The sequence below is a fragment of the Aphelocoma coerulescens genome, chromosome 15 (genome assembly GCF_041296385.1).
Source record: "Aphelocoma coerulescens isolate FSJ_1873_10779 chromosome 15, UR_Acoe_1.0, whole genome shotgun sequence".
In the NCBI taxonomy this organism is placed as follows: domain Eukaryota; kingdom Metazoa; phylum Chordata; class Aves; order Passeriformes; family Corvidae; genus Aphelocoma; species Aphelocoma coerulescens.
In genome coordinates, this window is record NC_091029.1 from 14861776 (window position 1) to 14881590 (window position 19815).

Below are 19815 nucleotides of genomic sequence, written 5' to 3' on the forward strand. Positions count from 1 at the left end.
AAGCTCTGTCCTCTGCTCAGGGCCTCATTTCACGCCTCATCTGCCAGGGGTGGGAGTCGTTCACAGCATCCCAGAATGGGTTTGGAGGGATCTTAAAGATCATCCAGTGCCACCCCTGCTGTGGGCAGGGACACCTTCCACTGTCCCAGGCTGCTCCCTTGGACACTTCCAGGGATCCTGGGGCAGGCACAGCTTCTCTGGGCACCCTGTGCCAGGGCCTCACCTCCCTCACAGGGAACAATCTGTTCCCAGTATCCAACCTAAACCAGCTCTCTGTCAGTTTGAAGCCATTCCCCCTGGTCCTGACACTCCAGTTCCTGATGAACGGTCCCTCTGTGATCTCCTTGCAGCCCCTTCAGATCCTGGAAAGCAGTTCTGAGGTCTCCACTCAACCTTCTCTTCCCTCAGGGTGTCATCATCCTCGGGCCCTTATTTCCAGCAGAAGCAGGACATGGATCTCCCGCAGGCAGGGCTGAGGTTGCCCTGTGATGATCCATAAGGCGGAGGGCATGGAGGATGAGCCTTAGGAGGGTGCCCCTTGTTGACAGGAGGTCAAATTCTGATTTCTTAGGTTGGATGAAAACAGAGCCAGTGGACCGGAGCCTGTCCCTGGGGCACTGAGCTCCCCTCTCTGGTGCCCAGAGACAGCACCCAGGGAGTGCCTGGAGCTGGAGCTGGGCCAGGGCAGGCTCAGGCTGGAGAGCAGGGAAAGGTTCTTCCCCCAGAGGGTGCTGGGCACTGCCCAGGCTCCCCAGGGAATGGGCACGGCCCCGAGGCTGCCAGAGCTCCAGGAGCGCTTGGACAGCGCTGCCAGGGATGCCCAGGGTGGGGTTGCTGGGGTGTCCTGGGCAGGAGACAGGATCAGGAGTTGGATCAATGGGCCTTGGGGGGCCCTTCCAGCTCAGGACACTCCATAATCCAAATGGTGCTTTCCAGCCCTACATTCCCAGCTCTGGGCCAGAGCCCCTTGGCCTCCCAAGCCCCAGAGCTGCCTTATGAGCCGCCCTGGGCCGTACCGATTTCCTTCTGTGCCGCACCCTGCTCTCAATCCCCGCTGGCTGCAGGGCTCCTGCCTCACACTGGCCGAACTCCGCTGCCTCTGCACTTTGGGATTGGCCTGGCGGTTTTCTTTCCAGGCAGGAAAAGGTTGTTCTGCTGCTGGAAGCGCCATGGTAACACCCCCGGGAGCGCTGCTGCGTTAAACCCCGCAGCACGAGGCGCTCCGAGCACGCCAGCTCCAGCTCCTAGGCAAGGAGGGAGTTTTCCTTTGTATTTATCCCCCGGAGCCTGAAGCACCAGCCTGCTCCCTGTGCATTGTGCCGGCACAGCGGCCCCATCGCCGGCGATCCAAGGGGAACGAGGTGCCAGGATCCCAACAAAACCCCCCGCTCGCAGCATCCGCGGCCGCCGGGGGCTGCGTGCGAGCCCAGGGTGTGAAAGCAGCCCCAAGGCGCTCCCCGTGCTGGAGCTGCTGCATTAACTCGCGTTCAGGGCGCTCTGCAGAGCACTCAAAGGGATAAAAGCAGAGGGAAATCATCTCCCAGCCTGACCTGGGGCTCGCAGCACCCCGTGGACCTGCTCCTTTTTCTGCGCGCACGCTTCCAGGTAACAGCTCTTCCCAAGAAAATCCAGCGTCTTCAGGAGGAGCAGGTGCTGTGCAAAGGCAGCAGCGGGGCCCGCAAATGGAAAACTCCCTCACACGCGGATGGGAAACGCGTCCTGCTCCGAGGGAAGAGACCTGGGTGGGGGAGGTTTGCTCCCACCAAGGTGGTGCTGGCTGCAGAGATTTGCGTGTTTAGTGACTTCATGCACATCCACTCACCCGCTTCCTTCCCCGGCCTCGCAGGGACTGCTCGTTATTTGTTTTCACAGCTAATCAGAGGCTCCCCGGGCTCAGCCCCCTGATTAGGGAGAGAGGGCTGAGCCCACAGGCAGCCACGGTGGAGGATGCCCCGGCGCACAGGCTGACCCCAGGCCGCCCTGCAGACCCCACGCTGCAGTCGGGACATTATTTACCCCGATATTGCAGCGTTCTCTTAAAATATATTGAAGGAGAGATTGGGAAAATGAAGTGCATAAGATTTATCCTGCACCAGAGGATTTCAGCATCCAAGAAAGCCAGAGAGTCCAGTCCCTCAGACTTAATAGAAACCTCCTGCTTTATTAATGTTGCCTGATTTTTTTTTTTTCCCTTGTCCACAGGTCCTGGGCAGAAAGTCAAAGCTGTATTTGAGGAGCTTTCCTGGAGGTTTTCATTAACATCAGGGCCAGGGAATCCACTGCAAATGTAAAAATAATAGATTTGAGAGCCCTAAAAGGATGGAGATTTACTCACTGTGGAAATATTAGGGAGAAAGTGGGAGTGGGAGGTTCCCAGGGCCCGGCGCTGCCTGGCTGTGAGCTCTGGAAGCTGCCCGAGGAGCTGCTGGGAATGGGAGAGGAGGGAATGTTGCCTCCGAGCGGCTCTGCAAGGCAGCTGCGGCTGCTCCGCTGAGCAGCGAGCTCCCAGAGCCGTGGGGATCCCTGAGAAACGGAGAATTTCCTTCCCAGGGTAACGGGAAAAGGAGGATGGGGAGCTTTCATCAGCCACGGTGTTCACCCTCGGAGCTGGAGGTCCGGGGTGATGCTGATGCCCAGCAGGTCAGGAGGGACCCACCGGAGCGGGGTAGGAGAGAGGGATCGCTGCTTCCTGCTGTGCCCGCTCCTTGTGGGAATGCTGGGACCGCGTCCCCTCCTTCCCAGGGCCTGCTCCTGCGCCCCACACTGAGCGCCAGGCCACGCTGTCACCGCCGGTGGCGTCACCTCTGTGCCAAACCTCGCCTGGCAGAGCTGCCAGAGCCACCAGCGTTTCCGACCCCAGCCGTGGCACGGCTCGGTGGGCGGCAGGGTCCCGGCTCCGGCTGAGCCCGTGCACCGGAGCTGCTGCACCGAAAGAGCCCCTCTGCTCCCGGACAGGAAGGGTTTGCCCTCCCCACTCCACTCCGCCCTAGAGGCACTAATCTGCTGAAGCTGCTTGCCACGGGCTGGTTTTACGTTGGAAAATGGGTTTAAAATGGGTACCGCTTCCTCTGGAAGGAGGAGCACAGCCTTTAGCTCTGTGGCATCCTCCAGGTACAAGTGAAAACCCCCAGTCAGAGCTTCCAGCCAGCTGAGACCGCTGGGTACCAGAATTCCTGGGGGATAGAGGGACGGAGAAGTGAGATTTCCTTCCATCTGGGCAAAACAGGCAGCGAAGCCTCTGGGTGCAGATGGAACTGGCTGCAGGCTCGGATGCCAAACCAGCCCTCCGAGGAATCCTGGGGAGCCCCTGCCAAGCCCCGCTTCCCTGGGAGGCAGCATCCGGCGTGCCCCGGAGCGCTTCAGCTCCTCCACAGCTCCTCCCTCGGCGCTTTTCAGCAGCTCCGCAGCCCCCCAGCCCCAGCCGGCTGCGCTGGTGGCCCGGGGGCTGCAGGCATTTTCCCAGCGCTCTAATCTAACAGCACCAGTGGGAATGTTTACAGCACGCTGCCACTTGAGGGCTTATCAGCCTCGCCGCCTATCTCCCACCGCCCCAGCCTGATAAAGGGAGGGGCTGCTGGCACCCGGGGGAAGCGCCCGGAGCAGGGGACGGAGCTGGGGACTGGCCAAGCAAACGCAGCAGGGCTGCGGGACTTCTCCAGGAGCCCCTCTGTGTCCCCGAGGATGTGCTGGAGAGAAGGAGCAGGGCAGATCCTTTCCCAAAGGGTCCCTCAGAGCAGCTTGGGAGCAGCAGCGGCCAGGCCCGGGGCAGAGGGAGCATCCCGTGGAGGGGTGATGGGGTGTGGGGGCACGGAAGCGCATCCCTGGGAAAACTAGAGGCGGGTCATAGGGTCATGTAGGTGGGAGTATCAAGTCCAAGTGTTATCCCAGCACTGCCGAGGCCACCACTGCCCCACGTCCCCAAGTGCCACATCCACACGGCTTTTAAATCCCTCCAGGGACGGGGACTCCACCACCACTGCCTGGGCTTTGGTGAAGAAATTTTCCCTTTTATCCAATCGAATCCTCCGCCGGTGCAACCTGAGGCTGTTTCCTCTTGCTCTGTTGCTGGGGGGAAGGGTCTGACCCCACCGCAGAGGGCGGCTCCAATATTTCCATCAAGGAGCCAACTGCTGACACCTGCCTGCCCTAGGAACAGGTTTTCCCTAAATTACCTTAATCAGCTGGGGATAAAACGCAGCTCAGCTGGGGCTGCACGCTCTGCTTTGTGCCGGGACTGAGCTGCGGCACCCTGGGAGTGTCCGCATGGATTCTAAAGGTCCCGCTTATCCACCTGCAGCGCTTAAACCGAGCAGAGTTCCAACAGACTTAATTTTTTTTTTTTTTTTTTTTTTTTTTTTTTTTTTTTTAACTTTAGGACAGGCAGGTGCCCTGACGTGTCCTTGCGGCTACCAAGCAGCCTCTGTCCCCCCTGCGCATCCCTGGCTCCCGGCGCTCCGGGCGTGGGACACGCCACGATTGCCCTCTAGTGGCCCCCGGCCCAGGGAAGGGGCGCTCGGGTCCCGGGGGCTGCGGGGTCCCGCTCCCGACCCCCCCCTCTGCCCCCGGCCGGGATCCCCGCCCGGCTCAGCGCACCCGGTCCCTGTCCCCTGTCCCCTGCGTGTCCCCCGGGCTGTGTCAGGAGCCGCCGCTTTTGGGATTCGGGCTTTTCCCGGGATCTGGTGTGCAGCACGCCTGGCTGCAGCCCCCGCACGGCCCTTGTGTCCCTACCCCATCCCTCGGGCTGTTCCTCAGCCTGGCAGGTTCCCCCAAGCAGGGAATCTCAGACTTGAGGGTTTGGAGGGTGGTAGGAACAGGGAATTCATTCTGGAGGCTTCCCTGGCTTTATTTTAAATGTTTTTAGTAGAATCACAGAGTCATGTAGGCTGGAAAAAACCTTTAGGGTCACTGAGTCCAACCAACCCTTCCAGGTCACCACTACCCCCCAGGGACGGTGACAAGCCGGTGCCAGTGCTTGAAAATCCTTCTGGTGAAGAAATTTTCCCCTAATATCCAACCTGAGCCTCCCCTGGCACAGCCTGAGGCTGGTTCCTCTCCTCCTGATGCCTGCTGGCTGGGAGAAGGGAGTGATGTTTTAATGAGAAAGTGGCTGCTGCTCCTGCCAGCGTGGCCAGGAGGGATCCCCAGGTCCCACGTGGGATCCAACAGAGTCCCCCAACACAAGAAGCAGAGGAAATGGAGAGGTAAACTCGGGGAAGGAGGGAAGTTTGCAGAGGGAATGGACTGGGATCCGCTCCTGGCATTGATGGAGGGCGTGAGGACACAGGGAGAGAGAGGCTGGGGAATCACTGTGGATTTTCAGCAGCGCTGGGTGAGCCACGCACGGCACACTCTGCCCGTGTTCACCCTCCCCCTTTATCTTAACACGGACCTTTTGGAGAGCAAAAATATCCTGCTCTTCCCAGAGCTCTGCTCCCAAGGTGTTGTGCTGAAGGAATCTGTCCTCTGGTGGGGCTGGGTGCTGCTGTTCTGCTCCCTGCAGGAACAGGAGCTGTTTGCGTGGCTTGGCAGGACCTGCTTCACCCCAGCCAGGAGATCACAGCCCCATTTCTCATCTATGAATAATAAATCAATACAGCCCTGGCAGGGCTGCGAACACGAGGGAATAGAAGGGAAGGTTTCCTTCCTGGAATGCTCCCTCCTTGGTGGGATCTCCCAAGGAACTGGGCAGAGGAGAGGGTGAAATGTCCTCCTGTTCCCTGCCAAAGTTTCTGGAGAGGTTGGAGACCCTGGGCTCTTCCTCCAGCCCTGGTTTATGTAGGACAGGGATGGGCAGCACTGGGATCATGATCCCTGCATGTCCCATGGCCTGCCATGGAAAAGGGAAAGGGCATTAGGCAGGACTTTAAAGTGCTTGGAATTTTTTAATATGAAGGTGCCACTAAGGAAAACCTTAGATAATATCTTTTTTCTCCCAAAAAGAAGGGCAGGGAAGATGTGGGAGCACATCCCCAGTGTGTGCAAACCACAGCCTGGACCGTGACACCGAGCACAAACTGCAGCCACGCGTGCCAGGTAAGGGGAAAATGAAACTGGGCTGTGGATTGCAGGGGAAAACACAAGGCAGGGGCGAAAAACCTGTAAGAAGAGACTGGGAAAGTGCTCTAGAAAGTCAGAAGAACAGGTGGGAAAAAACCCAAGCCCAGGACAATAACGAGGGAGAGGAAATAGCTGGGAGAAAGCAGAAGGAAGTGGAGCCATTGCAGGGGGTTTATTGTTCTCACCTGGTGGATTTTATGTCCTCCATTACCTGAATCTGTCCCTGGGTGACTGTAGGGTTTCATTAACTCCCTCTGTGACCCCCTCAAGGGTTTATGGCCCAGGACAGACCCCAGTGGCCATCACCATGCAGAGCCAGTGTCCCAGCAGCCCACAGATGTCCCCAAGCCGCAGCAGCACGGGGGCCCCTCGTGCCTCTCCAGGCTGCAGGGCCAGAGCTGGTGGTGCTCAGACATCATTGCAGGGGCCTGGGTGGTGTTTCCATTCCTGCCCTGGGAGTCTGGAGCAGAATAGGAGCACAGGAACATCCCTTAAAGCTGATTTTGCAATGCAGGAGTCGCTTGTGTCCCTTCCCACAGGCAGAGGGGGAATGAGGAGGTTTTGGGGATGTTATGAGGAGCTGGGCAGGGACAGCTGCAGCTGAGCCCTGTCCACAGCCTGTGCCTGCCCTGGGATTTTTGCCTCGCAGGGAGAACAGGGCTGAGGGAGTCTCCCTTCTGGAGCTGCGGGCTCTGACTCTCATCCCTCAGTGAACCCAGTGCCACTCGCTGCTGTATTTTGTGCCTTCCAAACTGAACTCTGGATCCCCCAGCTGCCCCTGCCGGGGCTGATCTCCTGCTCCCTGACCAGCACCACCCCCCCAGAGGCTCCCAGCCCCCAAACCCAGTTCCCTCGTGCTGCCAAGGCCCTGCCCTGCAGATCCCTCCTCCTCTGCAGTCCTGGGCTGGGTGAGGTGCCCTTTCCATGGACACCCAGCAGCAGCAGCTGCTGCTCAAAGCCTGCTGTGATGCTGTGCCAGCCCTCCGAGCGTGGCTCGGGGCACCTCTCCTGCCCACCGGCCTGGGGGGAGCAGGAGCCAAGCCCTGGAGCACAAAAGGGGCTGTGTGGCTGCTGTTTGCCCTCTGAGAGCTGGAGGAAACTTGGCAGGGAGAAAAAGGCCTTCAGAAGCTCCTGGGATGGCCAGGATTTACGTTAAGCTGCTCTCAGGAATAAAGGGAATCTTGAGTGGGAGCAGGTACGGCAGAAGGGATGTGGGCAAAGGGGATTTGTCTCCATATATCCAAGAGGAGCAGTTACTGTCACAACTGCAGTTTATGTGCTCGTGAATTGCCTTTGTCACCTGCGGGAGGCTGGTCCTGCTCCACTGAGACACCACCTTTGGTTTCTGAGGGGGTCTGGAACAAAAACACCTCAGCCACGTATTTTTAACCTGAATGTCTTTAACTTCAGAGAACAGCAAGAAGGATTAAAAGCCCCAAAACCTCTGTGAAAGAGGGCATGGTGCACACATCTGAGCTGCAGAGCTGGAGAACGCGGAGGCGGCCGTTTGGAAAGAGGCAGAAGGAGAGCGAGCTGAGAGGAGAGCATGGACCCCCCTCTCCTCGGGGCAAGGAGGGCTCTGTCCCTGTGCCAGTGTCCCGGGCTCGGGTGAGATGAACTTCCCTGAGGGCGAACAGCCTTGCTGTGAGTTTATTCCGTGCAAAGGGCGGGGCCGTGGGTTCTTTCAGGGTTGTGCTGAGGGCAGGCTCTCCCCAGCCCAACAACGAAATGGATCTGCACCCTGGCCGGGCTGAGCGGGGCTGAGCCCGCTGTGGGGCTGGGCCGTGGCCAGGAGGACGGTGCTGTGTGCTGGCCAGGCCAGCACAGAGCTGGCATTGAGAGCCAGGAGCCTGCCGGGCAATCCCTGGATCTCAGCTCCCTCTGGGAATGCCTGTCCTGGTGGTCCAGCGCTCAGAGCCTCACTGTGAGCACTCCCAGGTAGAGAGAGGCACTTGCAGGGTGCAGGGAAGGCTGAGGAGGGTTTTCCACAGCATCTTGTGACTCCTCTGACAGTCAGATCCGCGTGAGGGGATTCTGCTGCTTGCTTAGGCTCTCCTGAGACCCAGCAGCATCTTGGGAATTGTTTAGGCTGGAAAAGATCCCTAAGAATCGCCCTGAGGGAGATGATTCCCCCCTCTATCCTGGCTGTGAAACCCCAGCTGGAGCATTGCACCCAGGTCTGGAGTCCTCAGCACGGGAAAGGTGTGGATCTATTGGAGCACATCCAGAGGAGGCCACAGAGATGGCCAGGAGGCTCTGGAGCCAGGCTGGGAGAGCTGGGATTGCTCACCTGGAGAAGAGAAGGCTCCAGGGAGACCTCAGGGTCCCTTCCAGGGCCTAAAGGGGGATTATAAAAAAGTGGGAAAATGATTTTTTCCAGGGGCAGATGGTGCTAGGACAAAGGGGAAGGGCTCTAAGCTAAAAGAGGAGAGCTTTGGATTGGATGTTAGGAAGGAATTGTTCCCTGGGAGGGTGGGCAGGCCCTGGCACAGGGTGCCCAGAGCAGCTGTGGCTGCCCCTGGATCCCTGGCAGTGCCCAAGGCCAGGCTGGACATTGGGGCTGGGAGCAGCCTGGGACGGTGGGTGGCCTCCTTGCCTGTGGCTGGAACGAGATGATGAACATCAGCTCTGGTTAAACACCCTGGAGTGCTGGGGGAGCTTTGTGGGGCTACTCTGGACCTGGGGCCTGCTCTTCTCCCCAGCCTGGTTGGCCAAGAACGTTCCCTGTGGGTCACCAGCTCCCTGCTGCTCTCCTGGCCTTTGGCTGCTGCCCAGATTCCCTCTGCCCCCCCCTGATCTCAGGGTGTCCCTTTGCTCCCCCCAATCCCAGGGTGTCCCTTCACCCCCTGCTTTCAGCCACTTGGCTCCCTGTGCCAGCTGCCCAGAGTGCCTGGAGCTGTGCAATAAACCCAGCGTGGCACCATTCCCTGGGAGAAAGCAGCTCATGCCCCACGTTCCCTGCTGTCCCCTCTTCCCTCCTCCACCTCGCTGCTCTCCAGGAAATCTCGTGACCGGTGATTTATGGGCAGTAAAAGGGAGAAGGAGCCTGACTTGGGACTTGCTTTTTCGAGGCCTCGGGGGAGTTTTGTGGGGCTCAGCTTGCCTGGAAGGTGCTCGGTGCTGGTGGCTGCAGGTGGGAGAGCCTTGCCCAGCTAAGAGGGGAAGCAGAGGAGCATGAAACTGTGGGACTAACTCGGGCAGAGTGGGCAGAGGGGGAGCAAAACCAGCTCGTGAGCGCTCTGGAGTTGAGGATGGCTCCAGGCAGAGCTGGCCCAGCTGCAAGCCATTCTCCAGACAAACTAACTCTTGCCACCAAATGTCCATACGATTTTGTGGCTCTGCTCTATCCATCACGCCTAATACGTGGCTGCATAAGCCAGGCTTAAGTAATGAGTTGTGACAGGCTGTACATTTCTGGGTGATTATGGCATGTGTCATAAAGCAACGAGCTGGAGGCAATAATCCCCTGGAAACACATTGCCCCGGGGTGTCCTGTTACCCTTCCGAATCCGAGTCACAAATGAAAAAGTAATGAAAAGAGCCAAGAGCTCGAGGCACAGGTAGGGCAGGGCTGTCGGGGGATCAATCCCCCAGCCCAGGCCGTGGGGGTCACTTAGATCCAGCACCCACTGTGCCACCCCGCGGGTGTTGCTGACAGCCAGGCCCTGGGTGCTGCCGCTTCTGCCTCCGGGATCCTGGGAGAAGCAGCTTTTCCTTGGTGCTGTGAGGGCTCTCCCGGGCTGTGCTCAGCCCTAGCTCACCTGGGTGCTTTCTCCGCTCTAAACCCGTTCGGTGAAAGCTGAGCTTTGACTGGGCTGGGCTGCGATGGCCCCAGGGGGTCCCTTCCAGCTCAGGGTGTTCTGTGATTCCTCTTTTATTCCCGCACTTAAGGTGGAGCATCTCGTGAGTGGTTTGGGATAACAACCTCGCCTTTGTTACCTGGGCTCCAGGAACCGGAGCGGGATCTCAGAGGGGGGAGGCTGAGGCTGGCCCCTGGCTTTTCCTTGGTTCTCCATCTCCTGGCCTCCACTCGCTGCACCCACTCCTTTTCCAGGGAGTAGGAGTTTTCTTTCCAGAGAAAGTTGGGAAGAACAACTCAGGGAGTCGCCTGGAAGCACAGGGATGTGCCTGTCCTGCCTTTTGGACACTGCCAGGAGTGACCCACCCTGAATGAGTTCATGTGGACCTTGAGCACGAGGTTGGACTTGAAACCTCCCAAGGACCCCTCTGAGATGGAATTCCCGTGATTCCATGGAAATCGGGTGCATTTTGGGGGTGTTTAGGAGCAGAAGTTGCCTCTCTTTTCCATGGAATCTCACCCACAAGGAAACCACCGCCACCATAGAAGGCACCAGTCGTTCTGTGGGGTTTTTATCTCCTTTCTCAGCCTCATTTGCATCAGATAAGGGATTGATCCAGAGGTTTGTGGGATATCACCCCCCACATGTGTGATATCAACAATCGTTTCTGTGGCTGTGCAGAGAGTTCCAGCTCCCCATGATGAGCCCAGGAATGTCTTCAGCTCCCTGTTCTTCTCCCCACAGGAGCAGCAGAAGATGCTGGGAAATTACAGCACAAGTTTCTTTCTTCCCTCTTTTTTCTCTTTTTGTTCTCCCCAAGCTTAAGGAAAACTCCCAACAAAGAAAACTTAATTTTTCCCCTTCTCACATCAACAGGATTTGCCAGGTAATGACGGATGGAGGACCAAGATGTGCCAAATGCCACCCCAGAAAGGTAAAAAGCTTTGATGTTCCACAGGATCCAAGGCCTGTTTGCAAATTTTGGGCTTTTCAGGAAAAAAACTTGTCACCAGTTCGATTTTCTTGGCTCTCCAGGAGCGGAGTCTTCTCTTTCAGCTGCCTCAAGTTTTTGTTTAAGAGAAAACTCAAAACTGTTGGTGGAAATGAGGGGCTTTTCCTCCTCTTTTCTTCCTGTGGGAAAAATCCAGGCTGAGGAATTCCAATGCCTTGAGAACTGACTGAAAACGGCAATTTTTTAGTTTGAAAACAACAAAATGAGATTTTCCCCTTCTGCAAAACAATTAGAAACCAGAGTTCTTCATGCAGGAAAATTGGACAAAAGCAGTTAAGTGTGCAGGAAGTCTCAAATGCTTCCTGACTCTGGGAATTTTTTTTTTTTAAATCATTTGTTTCAATAAAAATCTGACATTTCAATAGGAGAAAATGTTTTGTTTGGACTTTTGTGTACATAGTTGAAATTTACCAGCATCAAAATGCGTTCTGACATTTAATGTATAATAATATGTCATGAGATATTCGAATATGCTTCAAACAAAGGGGTCCAGAGGAATAATGCCCAGAGTGAAATGAAATATTCCAGATCTGGAAAGTTGAGGAAAAGCTTTGTCCCTCTTCAAAAATTTCATAGAAATGGACAAAGTTCTTGCAAAATATTCTGATTTTGAGCCAAATGTGGGTTTGGAAGGACCAAGAGCTTCACCTCCAGGAGCTCTTTGATGAATTCCTTTGGATCCATGGCTCTCCAGTTCCACTTGGAACTCCAAAATGGGCTCTTTTTTGGTCATTTCCTCAAATCAAATTATCCCTCCAGGAGGAAAGGCAAAATTGGTCATTATCCTCATTTTACTGCCCGGGAAGCCAACTTTTAGGGAGGGAGAGCTGGAGGGGAAGCCAAGATTTAGTGGCCAGCCCGGTGCTTCCCACGAGGATGTTCCCTGGGGCTGGGGGAGGGGCTGGGGGAGCCGCTTTCCTGGGGCTTTGCTGCGCTGGATCCCAAATAAACTGGGATTTTTACACACTGCAGAGGGGCTCCTTACGTCGACTTACTGCCATTTCCCAGCTGGATTTTGCCATTTCCCAGCTGGATTTTGCCATTTCCCAGTTTGATTTTGCCATTCCCAGTTGAATTTTGCCATTCCCAGTTTGATTTTGCCATTCCCAGTTGAATTTTGCCATTTCCCAGTTTGATTTTTGCCATTTCCCAGTTTGGTTTTGCCATCCCCAGTTTGGTTTTGCCATTTCCCAGCTGGATTTTGCCATTTCCCAGCTGGATTTTGCCATTTCCCAGCTGGATTTTGCCATTTCCCAGATTAATTTTGCCATTCCCAGTTTGGTTTTGCCATTCCCAGTTGCAGTTTGCCATTCCCAGTTGCAGTTTGCCATTCCCAGTCCAACCTCCCTGGCAAGGCGCTGCCCCCACCAAGAATCCACTGAACATTCCCCAATTTTCCGCTCATTTGCTGCCGCCTGGAAGCGGGGCTGAGCCGGGGAGGGGGCTCAGGGTTGGATGGAGGTTGTGTCCCGTTTCCTCAGGCTCTCCTTGATCCTGATTTCAGGAGAAGCTTCCTGAAAACAGCGTGACAAGTGGCGTTTGTCCCGGCACAGTCAGGCTTTGTCCCGTCACGTCACCCTCGAGAGATCTGCAACCAGACTTGAGCGTTAAAACCTGTTTCCTTTTTATTTTTAAAGTGCCTGGTTTTCCCCCAGGGAATCTCTGTAGTCCTTGGGAAGACTCAAGGGTGACAGAATAAACTGATTTTTTTTTTAATATTAATGAGTTAAAAACTGGTTCAGACTGAAAGGGAACATCGGGAACACGATTAATTTGATTTTTTTCCCCCCAATTTCTATTGGAAACAAATAAATAACCTGACGGAATGGCATCCATAAGGGGTTTTTATCATGGAAACAAGTTTTAATAAGCAAGGCACTGATGTGTGAGCTCCCTGCATGCTGAAGAGAGGTCTCTAGTGAGCCAGCTTTAGCTGGAAATTGATAATAAATACAATTTCCAAATCTTGGTTAATCACAGCAGCTTTGCCCTTGGGGCACGAGGCGCTTTGGCCCCAGACCTTGGGGGAGTTTTGGGATGGGCTGGGATTGAGACACCTGGAGCAGGATAAGGTCCCACCTTCTGGATTCCAGTGCCTGTTCCTCTCCTTGGCGGAGGCAGCAGGAGGAAGTCTCCACAAGGTCAGCTGAATTCAGATATTTCTGCTTTTATTGTCCTTTTCCAAGCACCGTTCCCACTGCTGCATTTGCTGCTGGAGCTGTGCTCCCATCCCGCTGACGAGTGGGAGTCTGTCCATTCCCAAATCTCCGCTATCCCAGTGCTGTTCCCAGAGGGATCTGACTCCACAGCTTCCAGGAATGGGAATGACCAGGGCAGCTCCGAGGTTCCACCCAGCTGTAATTACAACAAAATCATGGACGAGCGACCCTCCAGAGGGATCCCTGCTGGCCCGTGGCCACCAGAGGCAGGGCCAGCCGCCATTCCCAGCCTGCTTCCAAACACTCTGGCAGCGGGCGAGTTGGGAACGAGGGAAGCAATAAGCTGGGTCCTGGGCCACAAATGAGGAATTAATTGAACACTTGCTTTTAATTTCCCCCCATCCTGAGCCCAGCTCGAGATGCCTCTGACAGTGTGCTTCCCACGGGAGGGGAGGGGCGGGCTGACGATTTTTCCCTGTTGGTTGGCATTTCCATCGTTTTCTGCTTGGTTCAGGCTCTTTCTTGTCCTCTTTTCCCACCAGCTCTTCCCCTTTTCCAAGCGTGGGGAGCTGGGAGGAAGATTTGGGGCTCTGCCTTTAGCAGTGCTGTCTGTGGGAAAGATGTCACTGGTATCAGGGAGCGGTGATTTAGTCAATCCCAGAATTCCAGAATGGAATTTGGGTGGGAAGGGACCTCAAAACTCATCTTGTTCTGATCCCCTGCTGGGTTTCACCATCCCAGGTTGCTCCAAGCCCCAATGTCCAGTCTGGCCTTGGGCACTTCCAGGGATCCAGGGGCAGCCACAGCTGCTCTCAGTCAGTGATAACAGTTCCTCGTTATCACATCCTGTGCAGTACTTGCAGACCGTGGGCTGTTTCATGGATTTAGGAGTGTTTCCCATCACATCCCAGCTTTCAGCTCTGGATTCTCCCGGTCTGGAGTGACTCCAGGGAGGTGCTGTGATCCTTGGGAGCAGGTGAGTTCAAGTTCAAGTGAATCTCCTTTTCCCAGGGGATGTGTCCTGCTGTGCAAAAACATCTGCTGCTGGGGGAAAATGAGCTTTTCCCTCACCTCCCCGTGTCCCTGGCACTGGGAATTCCCCGATCCTGCTCCTCCCTGGTTTGCAGCATCTCCGCCACCTGCAAATACGGGAAACCTGCTGGAAACGATGGGAACAATGTTTCTGTGCCCGAGGAGAAACAGGAACGCTGTGGGCAGTTGGGGGCTGGTTTTCCCTCCCCATTTCTTGGTAGAAAGGACCCATGGAGGTCCCTCCCATGGATCTCCCTTCCAGCTCGGATATTTTAAGCTGAATTCCTCTCTTTGCCCTCAGGACTGGGCTTCCCTCAGCCCTGCTCCCGGAGCAGTGGGACCAGCCCTGCACCGGGCAGGGTCTGGCCTTTCCCAAGGCCGTCCATGGCCTGATGGTCACCACGTCGCTCCTGATTTCAGGGATCACGTTCCAGGAGCACATTTTGCAGCAGCATCTGGAATTGCAGAGGAGATCTGAAGCTTTCCTTGCCCTTTTTGTCTCTCCCTCTCTTCCCCCAGCATCGCCCGGCCCCAATTACAGCCCGGGGCGCTCTGGGAGGGGACATTCAAACCCAACAAAGCCCCGTCCCCCGCCCTACAAAGGCGACATCTCCTGGGCTGGAGCCCTAATGAGAGCAAATTTTTTGTCCAAACATTTGAAGCGAGGAGGTGCCTTCTCCTGCCACCCCCTGCCGGGGTTAATGTCATTATCCAGCTGGCTCTGGTTGGGAATTAAAACAAGGGCATTCCCTTCTTTTAATGAGAGCTGACAGTGGCTCCAGCACTTCAGAAGGGAATTAGGGAAGGAGGGATGGAAGCGGAGTCTGTCTCCCTGGAGCCTTATCCACCGGCCCTGCTGCCCCGGGGGATCAAAGGCCACTTACCTGCTGCTGAGCACCAAAGCCCTCGGGACACCGCGCTGGAATAACGATTTTAGCAATCCAAGGCTCCGCTTTGGCACTTTTGGGCATCGTGGCCAGCTCTAAAATGGGATTTTGGAGTGTTAAACCTGGCCGGGTTTTGGTGAGGACTCGGTGGAAAGAGAAAGTTTTTGGTGTAGGCAGTCTGGCGAAAATGCAGCAAGTGAAATGTTGTGGAGAAAACGATGCATACATATCTATTTTAAAGCTGTTTTTTTAATGAAAAACTCTAAGTTTTCAATGGGACCTTTTTGACTTCGGGTAAGTGCTCCAGAGAAGGCGGTTTATTTTTAGAAATGAAAAAAAAAAAAAAAAAAAAAAGAAAATTGCTGATCAGAAATACCCATCAAAACCTCCCTGCGTCGTATCACCGAAAACAGCGAGCTCAGCCCGTCCTCCTCTCTGTCCCAGGATAGGTTTGATTAGAAACGTCAAAAAAATGCGGGACAAAAATGTGAATTTTTAATCCCATTTTAAAGGACCTTTACCCATGCGTGAAGTCTCCTTTTGAAGTGCTGCAGTGGCTCTTGCCCGATCTGCTCCGAGCAGGGATGCCCAAACAAAGGGAACCATTTGCAGTGATCGTTACTTGCGGCAGGATGCCAGAGGACAGGAGCAGGAACTCCATTTCCTGGGATGCCAGGGGAGTTGCTGCTGTTCTGGAGGTGGGGAGGAGACACTGAGCCGCACAAAACAGAGCCCAGGCTGTGAAAATGGATTGAACGGGCTGATTGCAACGATTGCAGGGAATTTTCCTGGGGGTTTTGGGTGTGTTGGAACAGTTTATAGCTGTCCTTTGAAAGGGATTGGGAGGGAAATGAATTCCCAGTCCATGGACCACAGAGAGGATGCTCGCTGCGCTGCTCTGCTGTGGGGCTTTCAGATGGAGTTGAATGATTTCAGGATAACTTCAGCCCAAATCCCACTATTTCATGGAATGGCGTCCTCCTCAGGAGCACCCCAGCTTAAAATTCACGCTCTAGCATAAATTTTTGTCTAGGAATTACTGGCATGGAGCTGGGGAGGCACGATGCTTGCTGGAAGAAAACGGGAGAGTCAATGGCTCCGTGGATATTTCCTTTCTCAAAAGGCCAGGCCAGAGGTGCTGCAGGGGACCTGGTGGCTCTTGCCATCCCCTTGGTGGCACTGGGAGACAAGGGACAGCAACAGCAGCTTCAGGGCACTCCCAGCACCAGGAAAACCTGGGAAAATGCATTGCAGTTAAAGGTGTGATGGGGGGAAAAAAATCCCTTTCCTCGATGTCCATCAGAGAGGGAAAATTCTGCTTTTCTCCTTTAATTGGAAAGCTGAAAATGAATAATTAATTTGAAAATGAATGCACTTTTAGGCTTCTGGATGAGAGGTTTTCCGTTTCCAATGGAGGGGTGGTGGAGCTTAGGGAAAGCCAACACTCTTAGGGGGAAATCAGCCTGGTTTGGTGCTTGGCTCCGGAGCGGGGCAGGGCCACGTGGGAGCAGCAGGGAAAGGAGCATTAACGACCTGAACCCACTCATCCATCCCCGGCAGGGCCGGGGGTACAAATGGAAGTGGCTGGGGCCAGCCCAGCCCAGCCCAGCCCGTTCCCTGCAGGCTGGGAGGGGGAGCCAGGCAGGAATCCCCGGGAGCAGCCGTGCAGGCAACGCTCAATAAACAGCCAGCGGTAACCCAGCCGTCTCCATCAGGAAATCAATCAGATGAGGGGCCTTGAGGCTGGCTTTTTCTCTGTTTTTCCTCCTCCCTTCCCCTCCTCTTTTCCATTTTCCAGGCAGGTGTCTGAGGTGAGGGCTGCGGGAGCAGTCGCTGCTCGAGGCAGCCGCTCTGCTGTTCCCTCTGCTCACGGCCCGCGGCTCCGGGGCTTTGTGCTTCTCCCGTCCCCCATCCACTGGGAAGCTGGGGCTGGGAAGGCTGCCAGGGTCACAGTCTGAGCTGTTTGCATCCCAAAGGAGGTGCATTACCCCTGGGTTTGGGCCTGACCAGCAAGAGCCAGAGCAGGGCATGGAGGTTTCCAGGCTCAAGGTGAAGGCGAGGAGGGTTTGGAAGGATGTGCTTGCTCTGGGTTTGGCTTCTGAGCTTGAGCAGAGATGAGGAAAGGCTGGGAAGGGGTTAAATCCAGCTCTGGTCAGGGAAACCACTGGAAGCAAAGGGGCAGCACGAGGGGTTTGGCAACAGGAGAGCAGAAAATGGATAGGTCGGGCTTGATGGGTTCTGCGGGACTGGCTGGTTTTGGGAGCACACCCAGCCGGGGGTTTGGATCTGGGGCCTGAGGGTGACCCAGCTTTGAGACCAAATCTCTGATCTTTATATCCTCTTTGTCACTTTCCCCTGGTGGTTTGTGACCTTGCTTGCCTTGCTCCTCACTTAATCCCCCAAAATTCCAAACTGCCCAACCCTTTCCACTGCCGGCTGCACAGAGCCCTGAGCACGGGAGGAGGAGATGGCATTGGCTTAGCCAGGAATTGCCAAACACCACCTTTGCCAAGATGGAGATGAATATAAGAGATCAAACACCACCACAAAATTGGATTTCAAAAAGCTCTCTGCTTTGAGAACATCAGAATCTCTGGTGCTCTGGGCTGTAATGTCGTGTTCTCATAAAGCAAAAACTGTCTCAGCCAAGATATCGGGTCTGAAATGGCTACATCAGGCAGCAAACCAGTGATTCTGCCCGAATAACCACGAAGGGAAATGACACTGAGGGCAGGAAAGGGAGGGTGGGGACAGAGCAGGGGACAGATGGCCCTGAGACCAGCTCCATATCCCTGCGGAGGTGCTGGCAGAGGGAGAGACCTTGATATATCGTCTGTCCCTTTGAACAATCCCAGGTCAGCCAGGCAGCTTCATTCATCTTCTCCCTCCGGCAAGGAAAGGAGCGAATTCTCTGCCTGGTCTGGATTCCAGATGTGTGGCAGTACCTGGGACGCTGACTCTCAGCAGAGCCCTCGGATCTGGAGAGCACCGGGCTCTCCTGATGACAGCAGCCAGCACATCCCTGGGGACAGGCAGAGCTGCTCCATCCTCTGGAGCATCCTGGGCCATCTCCTGGTGGAGTTCACTGACCACCAAGCGGGTACAACCTGCACAAGTGCTCCTTACCTCCTGCAAACACAAAGTGTCATTTAAATTCTTCCTCTGACCAAAAACTTCACACCGCGGTCACTAAGACCCAGCTACCAAATCTGCCTCAGCTGCTTTTAATCATCTGGACATCCCCCGAGCTCCCAGATGCCAGGCTTGGCTTTATTCCCCTGCAGGAACTTGTTAGGCTGTCAGCCCTGAATGTTCCAATATCCCAGGTGAGGCACCTCCCAGCTTCATTTAATTACCTATCTCCACTCCTACACATCTATCCAGTCTCACAGCTTGTAGGGTGAAATAGATGGCTTGGAAAGGGATGGATTGAGGGGTGTTTGCTGTGCCCTTTGTTCTCCAACCGGCAGGTCTGGGTTTGAAACCACAAGCTGACAAAAAGGGTCGTGATCAGTACCGGGGGCTCGTCCATCTGCTGCTCGCGTGTCTGATCCGTGCAGGGTGTGTTGGGCCGGCTAAACCTGGGCTTTTCTGCTCTGTGAACAAGTCTGATGTTGGCAAAGGAAATGTCATCCTGGTTCATAATTTCGGGGAGGGGTAGAAGGGAACTGGGCATGGAACGTCACCTGGCTGGGGCAAAGGGGTGGTTTTCCCTCTCTTTGTCTGGACTTCATTTGGATTCTGCAGGAGGAAACTCTGCAGTTTCGTTCAAGCCAAACCTAAATGGAAACATTATCTATAGAAATGTTCAGAATGCCTTGGGTTGGGGTTTTTTGCCTGCCTGCACATGATGTCATCTTTTAACACTTGTCTGTGTGAGGCACCGCGCCTGCCCTGGGTGAGCCCGGGGCGGCCACAGCGCTGCTCTGCAGCTCGTGCTCGGCTGGTCCTGTCCCCAGCTCAGTCCCCGGGGAGGAAAGATAAGGCCCTAAGTTACGTCTTTACCTCTTGGCTGCCTTTCCTGCTCCCCCCAAACTCTCTGGAAACAGGGAGAAAGACCCTCCAGGGATTTTTCTGCAGTTGCCTTCGAGCAGAGACTCTGCCAGGCTGGGGCACCCTCGCTCCCTGCTGCAAAGTCCAGGAGGTGCCACTGGCTGTGACAGGGACAAGGTGGGCTTGGAAACCGAGCACATTTCTTCCAAAGCCTCTGCTGTGTGCTCCCTGCAGCCCATCCCGTTCCAACCCCCAGCCCGCCGCTGTTATTTCAGCAATCAGCTGCAAGACAAACCAGCTGGCCCCTGCCGAGGTGTGGAAAGTCCACCGGGGGATTAAGCTGGTCTTACCATCAGTCCTCACTTGTGAAAATACAACCTACTAAGTTTTCCTAGATGATGCAGTTTTCAATTGCTTTTGTTTGCTTTTCAGGCAGGTCTTAAATCAGGCTGTCAGTCAGGCTCCCTCCGTGCCCCCGCCTCGCCTCCGAGGCGGCTTCCCGGCGCTGCTGCAGGACCTGCAATCCCTTTCCTATTGCCATTTCTTTATGGGGTTTTCCCTCCCCTGGTAGGAAAGGAGGGGCTGTGTCTGGCACAGCGAAGCCTGAGCTCTGCAGCTCCTTCTCTGGAGCTCCCAACCCGGGGTGCCAGGCACCGATGCCGGCAGGGCTGCAGGGGGGACTGGGGGACACCGCGGTGGCACTTGGTGTCTCTGCCTCTCCAGCTTTCTCCTCCATCATCTGCAATGCTGCAGACTCTGAAGGGAGGGTGGGGAGATCCTATCAGTGTCCTACAAACCTCTCACCCCTCTCTTCACACCTGCGAGGGGAATTTCCCGGGGAAAGCTGAGGGAGAGGCTTTATCTGCGCTTCCTCC

General features: G+C 55.4%; 1 long non-coding RNA gene across 1 annotated transcript; it reads right to left on the minus strand.

Annotated features, from left to right (window-relative positions):
* Positions 1 to 18216: 18216 nt before the first annotated feature.
* On the minus strand, positions 18217 to 19155 carry LOC138119321 (uncharacterized). Its single transcript, XR_011155468.1, has 3 exons — positions 18953 to 19155; positions 18634 to 18726; positions 18217 to 18543 (listed from the first exon to the last, which is right to left on the minus strand). It is a non-coding gene; the product is annotated as an uncharacterized lncRNA (long non-coding RNA).
* Between the last annotated feature and the right edge of the window lie 660 nt (positions 19156 to 19815).